Raw genomic sequence first — 10,169 nt, 5'->3', positions numbered from 1 at the left:
TGAAGATAAGTCATCTTTAACCTTCAGGACACATGGAAAGTTAAGTGATGAAAATGAGATATAGCTTCAAGTTGCTAAAAGTCTCTGAATGCCTGTTTTTTTTTTCTATCTTTTTTAAAGGACTTTAATGGTGAGTCTAGGAGTAAAGAGTGACCTCTGTTCACAGACTTAACCTACACGACTACTTCAAACAGTTTGAGAAGTTTTTATTATATTTTATTAAAATTAAGTTCATATTATAAAATATTTTCTAGAAAATAGGTTTAAATGCATATAATTTTTTTTAAAGCGAAATAACTCCAGGGGCACATGGGTGTCTCAGTCAATTAAGCATCTGATTTCGACTCAGGTCATGACCTCATGGTTCGTGGGTTCAAGCCCCACGTCAGGCTCTGTGCTGACAGCTAGCTCAGAGCCTGGAGTCTGTCTTCGGATTCTGTATCTCCCTCTCTCTCTGACCTACCATCTCCCTCTCTCTCTGACCCTCCTCTGTTCACGCTGTCTCTCTCTTTCTCTCAAAAATAAATAAAACATTAAAAAAAATTTTAAATAAAAAATAAGGTCAGTAATCCTTTCATCTGGATAAAATCATCGATAACATTTGGTTTACATCATTTATGTTCTTTAAGCCTTTTGTGTGTTTGTGTATACCTATATTTTTTAAATCAAGAAATTATACTGTACTATCTGCTTTATAATGTATTTATTTTACTTATAGAAAACATAAGAGCTTCCTTGAAACATGTTAAATATTTTTCTTCTATTTATATAGATGATTATTTATTTTATGGATGTGTTTTCATTTGTTTAAACTTCTATGCAATTTCCTCCAAATTTTGGAATGTGAATTATTTTTGATCTATAATTGTGGTCTTTCAGGATGGTTTATCAACTAAAGCCTTTGCTAAATTACAGATTGGTTCTAGATCCCATGTGTCTTAGTTCATTTAGGCTGCTATAACAAAATATCATAGATCGAGTGGCTTATAAGCAATAAATATTCATTTCTTACAGTTCTGGAAGTGGGAGACCTAGGATCAAGGTATTGGCCGACTAATTGTTTGGTGAGTGCTTCCTCATTCAGTTACCTGTCTTTTTGCTGTGTTCTAACAGGGTAGAAGAGAGAAGGGCTGTCTCTGAAGCCTCTTTTATAATTGTACTAATCTTGTTCGTGAAGGCTTTGCCTTCATGACCAAATCACCACCCAGAAGCTCCACCTCCTAATTCCATTACTTTAAGGGTTAGGATTTCAACATCAATTTTGAGAGGGCACAATCATTTAAACTATAGCACCATGCTCTGAAAATTTTCCAAATCCAGAGAAAAACAACAATAACCAAATAGTACAATGCTATCAATGATTGTGATAGCATTTTAACAGAGATGAAGGAAGCTATACCTCTAAGTGCTTTGCCATCATACAGCCATCAAGATTGGACTCTTGTCCACCATACTAAACTAGAGTCTCATTGCCACTCAAAGATGCCTCAGCCAAAATGGCAGATTCAGCTTCTCTACATCTGGGCATTTTTCTCATGTAACAGTCTCAGATTTGAAGTTTCTGTTGAACATCTGCAAAAGCTGAAATGCTTCCCATGCTTGAAGCTCCAAAAATTTAAAAAAAATTTAAAAGTATTTCTAATTCTCTGAGATAATTTTTACAGTTCTCTAATTTATATGGATCTTTCATGAGTTTTACACAATTAAAATATTACTAAAGGGCTTCTAACCCAGTAAGAGATTCATATGCATATACTCATAACTTTTTTATTTAAAATTTCTGAATCCAGAAACCTCCTTATCAATAGACTTCATACAACACCTTCATACATACAATAGACTTAATTTTTTAAACCTTATATTCTTCTTTTTAATGTGTGGGTTTTTTTTTTTTTTTTTGAGAGAGAGAAAGCATGAATGGGAGAGGGGGACATGGAATCCGAAGCAGGCTTCGGGCTGTGAACTGTCAGCACAGAGCCGGATGAGGGGCTCAAACCCATGAACTATGAGATCATGACCTAAGCTGAAGCTGGATACTTAACTAACTGAGCCACCCAGGTGTCCCAAACATTATATTCTTAGTAAGTGTGAAAAAGTTTCTAACTTTAAAAATTTAATTCTTATGCAAGGATATTTAAGTTTGGTCACTGTATTTTCACTAATAAAAATAAGATTTTATTCAATTTTTGAAGAAGGCAGGTGAGACAAATTTTTTTTATTTCCCCCTTTGTTTCATGCAGGTCACAACCCCTTTACCATTAATACTTTCTTGGATAATAAGGAGCACAGACTCCATATAAGTCTGAAGCCAATGGTAGGTGCCCATGTATAAGATTCTGCTTTAAGTCTCCATCCTGGTACTCTAATATGCCATATAATCTTAATTCTTTCTCTAAAATAACCATCCAGCAAAGATAGTTGCAAATGGCATATCAGATAAAGGGCTACTATCCAAAATCTATAAGGAATTCATCAAACTCCATACCTGAAAATCAAAGAATCCAGTGAAGAAATGGGCAGAAGACATCGACAGACACTTCTCTGAGGACATCCAGATGGCCAACAGACACATAAAATGATGCTCAGTGTCCCTCCTCATCAGGGAAATACAAATCAAAACCACACTGAGAAACCACTTCATGCTGGTCAGAGTGGCTAAAATGAACAAATCAGGAGACTAGATGCTGGTAAGGATGTGGAGAAATGGGCACCCTCCTACACTGTTGGTGGGAATGTAAGCTGGTACAGCCCTTCTGGAAAACAATAAGGAGGTTCCTCAAAAAATTAACAATAGAACTCCCCTATGACCCAGCAGTAGCACTGCTAGGAATTTACCCAAGGGATATAGGAGTGCTGATGTATAGGGGCACATGTGCCCCAATGTTCATAGCAGCACTCTCAACAATAGCCAAAACATGGAAAGAACCTAAGTGTCCATCAATGGATGAATGGATCAAGAAGATGTGGTATGTTTATACAATGGAATACTACATGGCAATGAGAAAGAATGAAATCTGGCAACATGGATGGAACTTGAGAGTGTTATGCTGAGCGAAATAAGTCAGGCAGAGAAGGACAGATACCATATGTTTGCACATATAGGTGGATTAGGAGGAAGCTAATGGAGGACCACGAGGGAGAAAAAGGGGACAAATAGTTGGGGAGAGGGAGGGAGGCAAACCATGAGAGACTCTTGAATGCTGAAAACTGAGGACTGATGGAGGGGGAGGAGTGGAAGGGGGGTGATGGGCCTGGGGAAGGGCACTTGTTGGGATGAGCACTGGGTGTTATATGTAAACCAACTTGACAATAAACTATTTAAGAAAAATAAATAAATAATAAAATAAAATAAAATAACCATCCAGCATTTGTAAAGGCAACAGGATATGGACACTAAGCCACAGCACAGCTGTGGAGAGGATTAGCTATGGGAGTAGTAGAAGATATTACCATCTACAGAACATCTTCCCACCCACAGATTCAGCTACCATGGGGCAATTCATTGGAAAGGAAGAGGTGGGCAGAAAGAGGGAGCTAGTTGCAGCTGACTTTGACATGTGGTTAATTATTTACACTTTAACATAGCTTAGAAGCCTTTTTTTCTTTCTCCTCCTCTTACAAACTAACTGAGTCAGGTGTTTGGGCAGTGTGAATTGTCAGGTCTAACTGCCTATCTTGACCTCCTTGCTTCAGTAGCAGCACCTTTTTTAAGACCAGTGAGTGCGAGTTAAAAGAAAAATACCTTAAATGGGCTAGTGTCCCACAGTCAAAGAAAAGCTGGGAATGGAAGCAATTATCCAGACCATTTAGGGAAAGACAGGTAAAGGTTTCTGGACATATCAGCCAAATAGAAAATTAACACATGAAAAATGGAAAGCAATTCTCATCACAGTTCAGCTCTTGCTTTGCAGAAGGCTTGTACAAATGATGTCCCAGAGTATAAATGGCAAAGACCTAGAAGGTACCTAAATGCCACTCATTTATCCTGCTTGATTCAAACCTACCAGCCTCAAAATTTTTGCTCCACTCAAGTCTCAACCTCTGCTTTGCCTCTAACAATGCCAAGAGCCACAAAATTCTCCTCCACTATCTAGTGCAGTGTTTTAGAACTCTATTCTTGTAGGACATCAACATGCAATTTGTGTTCCTTTCTGTCATTCCTCCAGTTTCTTCTTCCTTTATATCTTTTCCAATCCATTTTTAAGCACTCAATGGCGCTTGCCCTTCCGTAGCCTCCCAAGACTTGGTACTGCCTGGATATCTAGGTCTATGAATTACGATGTATACTTGCTTTGTTATGACACACAATTCACTGCCACATTAGGAAAAAGAGATATTTATCCTGTATTTCACATTAAATGTGATATTAATACATTAGTGGGTTAACTCATTATCCTACAGTTTTGATCTTTACATTTTAATTGGGATTAAGCTGCAGCTGGGACTGGTATCTTCTAAAACCGCTGGAGTTACAATACCATGGTAATTTCAGGAACTGTGGGTGGATAATGAGGGACAATTGTGGAGCAGGTGGGCCTCTTACTGCCTATAAAACATACCCCCTGTGATGCCATGCATAAAGCGGGATGGCTGTTAAATCCAACCAGTGTTTTATGTTTTCCTATTTTACTCTGGGTTGAAATATACTGTCGTTATTATGTCAGGCGCCTTCTTTATGCCCTCCTCACCTCCCTTGCCTTTATTAATCACTTCAATATTGCTCCTGTAAAAGTCTGGAAAGGAGAATATTCCTTTTGATCCTGCTATATTTAAATTTCCCAATTATTTATCCCTTCTTCTGCCTGCCCAAACAAAAGTGTGATCAGAGAAAATCTCTTCACTCTCCTGCTCATTGGGAAGAGGAAACAGAAAATGGCACCACCAACGGACATTTGACGGCCCTACCCTAGTAACACTGACTTGTTCCAACACATGTTATGAGAGCAGATTTAGAAGAAAAAGAGTTTGAGCTTTCCCATAAAATAGATCTAGGTTTGTTTTAGTTTTGTCCTTTGCTAATCACGAGAACTTTACTGAGATGCCTGATCTATACGGAGTTCCATTTCATCATCTCTACTGTGGAGGCAGTATTACTTATCTAAAAATGTTACTGCTGGGATTGGATATATGTATATGAAATGCCTAAGAGTGCAAAATATGCTATGCTCAGTGAATGGTACCTAGGTAGCAGTATTTGCAGAGCACTGTTGCAGGAGCTAAAGGGATGAATTGGGTACACTGACTTTCTCTCTAGTGGTGAGTTGACTTGAATATCAAGTCAAATCCAAAGTTATAGATGGATTTTTTATCCTCCAAATTCATATATTGGAAGCCATAACTCCCAAATATTACTGTATTAGGAAACAGGGCTTTTAAGGAGGTAATTAGGTTAAATGAGGTCATAAGGGTGGGACCTTAATCCAATTGGACGGATGTCCTTATAAGAAGAGGAGGCACCCGGAGTGTGTACACACAGAGGAAAGGCCATGTAAGGACACCAGGAGAAGACAGCTTTTTGGGAGGGGCCTCAGGAGATACCAACCTGCCAGCTCCTTGATCTTGATGTTCCAGCCCCCAAAGCTGTGAGAAAACCAATTTCTGTCGTTTAAGCCACCCAGTCTGTAGGGTTGTTTTTTTTTTGTTTGTTTTTTTTTTTTTTTTTTTTTTATGGCAGCCCCTGCTACTACGTCTGATATCAGAGAAGATATTAGTTAGCTGACTTTTGGAGTTCAGATGAGATTGGGGTTTTCTGTTTGTTTCTGAATGAAGAAAGCAGAGAAGTCTACATGGAGGGGAGCTTGGAGGACAGGTGGGTGTGGAACAAAGGGAGGTGGGGACACATGCAAACACAGCCAAGAGTCTGCAAGCCCAGTTGGAGAAGATTGGAAACCTAGGGGCAGAACACAGGGATAGCAATGTAGCTCAGGGAGTCCCTCAGACAAAATATTGTTTCCTCACTCTGGAAGTTGAGCACATAGAAAATACATGTGACTATATATAAACAGGACTTTTTTGGCATTTAAATAATCATAATGTATAGCTTGGTAGAAAATGACCTCTTTTTCAGAAAGGTCTGAAGCTATTGTGTTGCACAGGAACATGATCCATGACATCCACCAAGTTAGTTTTCTATATGTAAAGGGCATGTTTTGAATAATAGAATTAAGTACCTTTTGAAAACACTTTCTTTCCCAACCAAGGAAATAACAGAACCCACACTGTTATGATACGTCAGAGTTTTTGAATAAAACAGTTTGGATTGGATTCCAGGCTCTTCAACATCTAAGCTGTTTGCCTTTCGTGAAATCCTTAATTGCTGTAAACCTCAGTTTCCTCAGCAATAAACTTAAATTACTCCCATTTCCTACCTCAGGAGCTAAGTTGTGAGAACATAAAAGAGAATATACTAACACAGTTAGTACAGTGACTGGGATACAAGCAATGGTAACCACTGTTTTAAATATTATGTTTCAGTACTTATCAGGAAACAAGACTGTAGCAGCCATCAAATAAAAAGACGGTGGTGTGACGTCATAGAAACCACTTGCTCACCTCCCACTTCTATACTCCATTCAAGTTAATTCCTTTGTTACTGGAATACGCATTAGACACGTACCCTCTGGGCAAAAGCAGTGATGGTTCTAGGAGCATTTGGGGAAAATATAAATACTTACCATGTACTAAGTTGCTGGAAGTCTTTACCATACAAACAGATCATGTTCTTCCTCAGCCAGCTAAATCAGAACTCTAACATAAAATATAATTTGATGAGGTTTAGGATGAAGAGATACATTTGCCGTGCATGCACGAGAGCAGATTCAGGTGAAAGGGTTTGGAGAAGAATGTTGGGCAGCCCTGGGCAGCTGTCAGCCCCAGGAAGATGGGGTAATCAAGAAGAGAGAGGATGCAGATTTTGGTGGCTCATGCTTCCTGAGAACAAAATATACTTAGCTTGTCACTTTGTTAAGGAAGTTTTGCTTCAGTACTTCATTCAAGTGTGTAACCACAGGCTGTTTGTGGTATAGTATCTCACATCTGTCGTAAGTCTCATCATTTCTGGGAAACCCAGACCAAACCTCCCCATAGCTTTGCTTATGGAGTTCTACAGATTCATGCCTTATCTGTCATCACTTCTAGAAGAGGAAATATCTTGATTAAGACTTTAATCTTTTAAAAAATGTTGCCAGTATTCTTTATGTTTTTAAATACCAATGAAGGGATGAAGTTTTCCAGTCATTTCTTGGGAGGAGGACATATGTATTACATGTCATGTGTCATGCATGTTTTGAGAGCTTTACAAATATTAACTGATTTAATCCTTTTCACACTCTCTGATGTAGAAACTATTATTTATATCTCTCAAAGAAGCTGAGACACAGTTAAGTATATATAAGTCCACAAAGCAGGTTCTTGATGGAGTCAGAATGGCAAGGAAACTTGCTATCTTAATTATTATTGTAATCATTAAACTTCTATTAGCAACTACTACCAGATATAATAATAAAATACTTGGCCTTCCTCCCCATTTTTTAAAAAATCTATTTGGACCCCAGTAACAAAGTTCATGGCATCATGTTAGTAAAATACAGTACTTTCACGTTAGCTATTCTGTTTTGGTCCTTGACACTACTTTGGTTACACTAATATAGCACAGCAAAGAGAAGCTGGGTGCTAATATTAATCCAGAACTGATGTTATGTGTAAACGTATAATCTTCTGAATATCTCAAACAGTTATATTTCCCAAGCTCCTCAATCTAGCATAGTTTTTCTACAAAGTATAAATAGGGGTAAAATTTATTACTGAAAATCTCAGGAATGCAATTTTTTAAAAGAATGTAATTACATTCCCAGGAATATAATTTTTAAAAGAACAATCCCTAACTTTTTCTAGGAGAAGTGGAGCGATCCCCCCCCAAAATTAAATATGTTTTATGATAGGAATGGATATACTCCAATACACATACACATACAAAAACACATACTCCATATATATGTATAATACACATACACACTATAGATATATCTATACTCCTATTAAAAAATATTTTGTATTATCTCTTCAAAAAGCATAAATAGCCTAAAAAAATCAAGTCAGTGATGTAAGGTTGTGATGGTAGTCCTCTTCATCCAGAGGGCGCAATTGCTTGGTTTCTCTCTAATGTGCCTTGCTATGTTTCATTGATCTGGGATGAGCCTTGATTACACATCAGTCACATGGGCTTTTTCTCTGTTAACACTATTTTGTAGTCTTTTCTCGCTGTTATAACAAATTACCATCAATTGGGTGGTTTATAAACAACAGAAATTTGTTTTTCACAGTTCTGGAATCTGGTAGTCCAGGATCAAGGCACCACCATCTTTGTGTTCTGGTGAGAATCTCTTCTCCAGTTTGTGGCATGTGCTTTCTCACTGTATCCTCACATAGTGGAAGGGGCGAGGGGGTTTTCTACGGTCTGTTTCAAAAAGGCACTCATTCAAAGACTGTACTTTCAGGGATCATTTCTATAGTTCGTTACTAGAGAAGTTTCTCCGAACGTGTAGAGTACCCAAAAAGGCACTCATTCCATTCATGTGGGCTGTACCCTTATGACCTAAACACCTCCCAAAGGCCCCACCCTCCTAATACCATCACACTGGGCATTGGGTTTCAATATATAAATTTTTCAGAGACGCAGACCTTCAGAACATAGTACCTGTTAATGGATTCCTTCATGAAAATGTGGAGATGGGAATGGGAAAGGCTGCCAAAGCCCTTGGTTTGAAAAACTCTCACAAAACATTGATGCCTTGGATTCTTTCTCATTCTGTTTCTATATCCTTATCCTTAGCATAGATAGTAGAGCACTGTGGGCAAGAGTACAGCACTGGACCTAGCTGGCCTAGCTCTGGGAGAAGTCCTTGGGTCAACTTAGTCAAGTGATCCAATCTTTCAGTGCTTCAGTGTTTTCATTGTGTAAATAAATTAATAATAATATTCCTGCCTCAAATGCTCAAATGGTGGTTGTGAGAACCACATGAATATATATTTATATTATATATGTGTACATATATATTATATATGTGATACATATTATATATACTTAGAGTAAAATATATATGCAGGTGTGTATATATATATATACTCTTTAAGATACATATATACATATATCTTAAAAGAATGCATTGCACATATACATTTAAGTACTAAGTAAGTCTCTGCTATTATTATTAGTTCACTATCCCTCACTGTCAATGGGCTCATGATACAAATAGAGAAAGACTGGGAATGTGATTCAATAGTGATTGAATGTATAGACTCCGAAGTAAGATTGCCTTGGGCAATTTATTTAACCTTTACAAGACTTTTCTACCTCACCTGTGAAACTGAGAGGATACTATTTTCAGGGTCATGACAAAGATTAAGTGATCTAATACCTATACATTATCTGACATAATACCTAGCATATACTAAGAGCTCAATAACTATATTTATTATTATTATTAAATAAATTTCAATAAGTATTTGACCTGTTATTAGCAGTATTAGTCTTTTTTTAAATGTTTATTTATTTTTGAGAGAGAGAGAGAGAGGCAGAGTGCAAGTGGGGAAGGAGCAGAGAGAGAGGGAGACATAGAATCCATAGCAGGCTCCAGGCTCTGAGCTTCACAAAGAGCCCAATGCAGGGCTCGAACCCACAAACAGCAAGATCATGACCTGAGCCAAAGTCAGACACTTAACTGACTGAGCCACCTAGGTACCCCAGTATTATCCTTAAGTGTGGTATTAAATCAATCACACATTGAACTTTGTCTTATACATAATATATGTTCCTATATTGCATATTGTATGTGGCTTAAAGCTGCTACTGCAGTTGCAAGTATGGCCACAGAATATACACTAAATACCCTAATAATAAGAATTTAGACATTTCCCTAAAAAATTCTTGTTTAATTATTTTCTGCAATGTTTTTGTTTTTCTTTGGAAATCCTAGGCTTCTGCTTTGTACTGTGCCTCTTATGGAGTTGGGCACACATTATTAGTACAATCAAGTTTCTGTGTAGTAACAGAAGATAGCAGTTCTCTAGAAGAGGACATCAAATTAATTTCCAAGCAGCGAGGCTGCTACAGCACAGTCCATCATTGTCAGACACTCCATTCATTCTACGTGACCAAGAATAGCAATGAA

At 37.7% G+C, this 10,169-nt stretch overlaps 1 pseudogene; it reads left to right on the top strand.

Annotated features, from left to right (window-relative positions):
* Window positions 1-8,479: 8,479 nt before the first annotated feature.
* LOC120247164 lies at window positions 8,480-8,561 on the top strand (annotated as a pseudogene).
* The last annotated feature ends 1,608 nt before the right edge of the window (window positions 8,562-10,169 follow it).

Source organism: Hyaena hyaena, unplaced genomic scaffold (genome assembly GCF_003009895.1).
Source record: "Hyaena hyaena isolate Hyena2069 unplaced genomic scaffold, ASM300989v1 scaffold_502, whole genome shotgun sequence".
NCBI classification, from domain to species: domain Eukaryota; kingdom Metazoa; phylum Chordata; class Mammalia; order Carnivora; family Hyaenidae; genus Hyaena; species Hyaena hyaena.
Note: the sequence above shows the minus strand (reverse complement) of the source record. Positions and strands in the feature narration are given on the sequence as shown.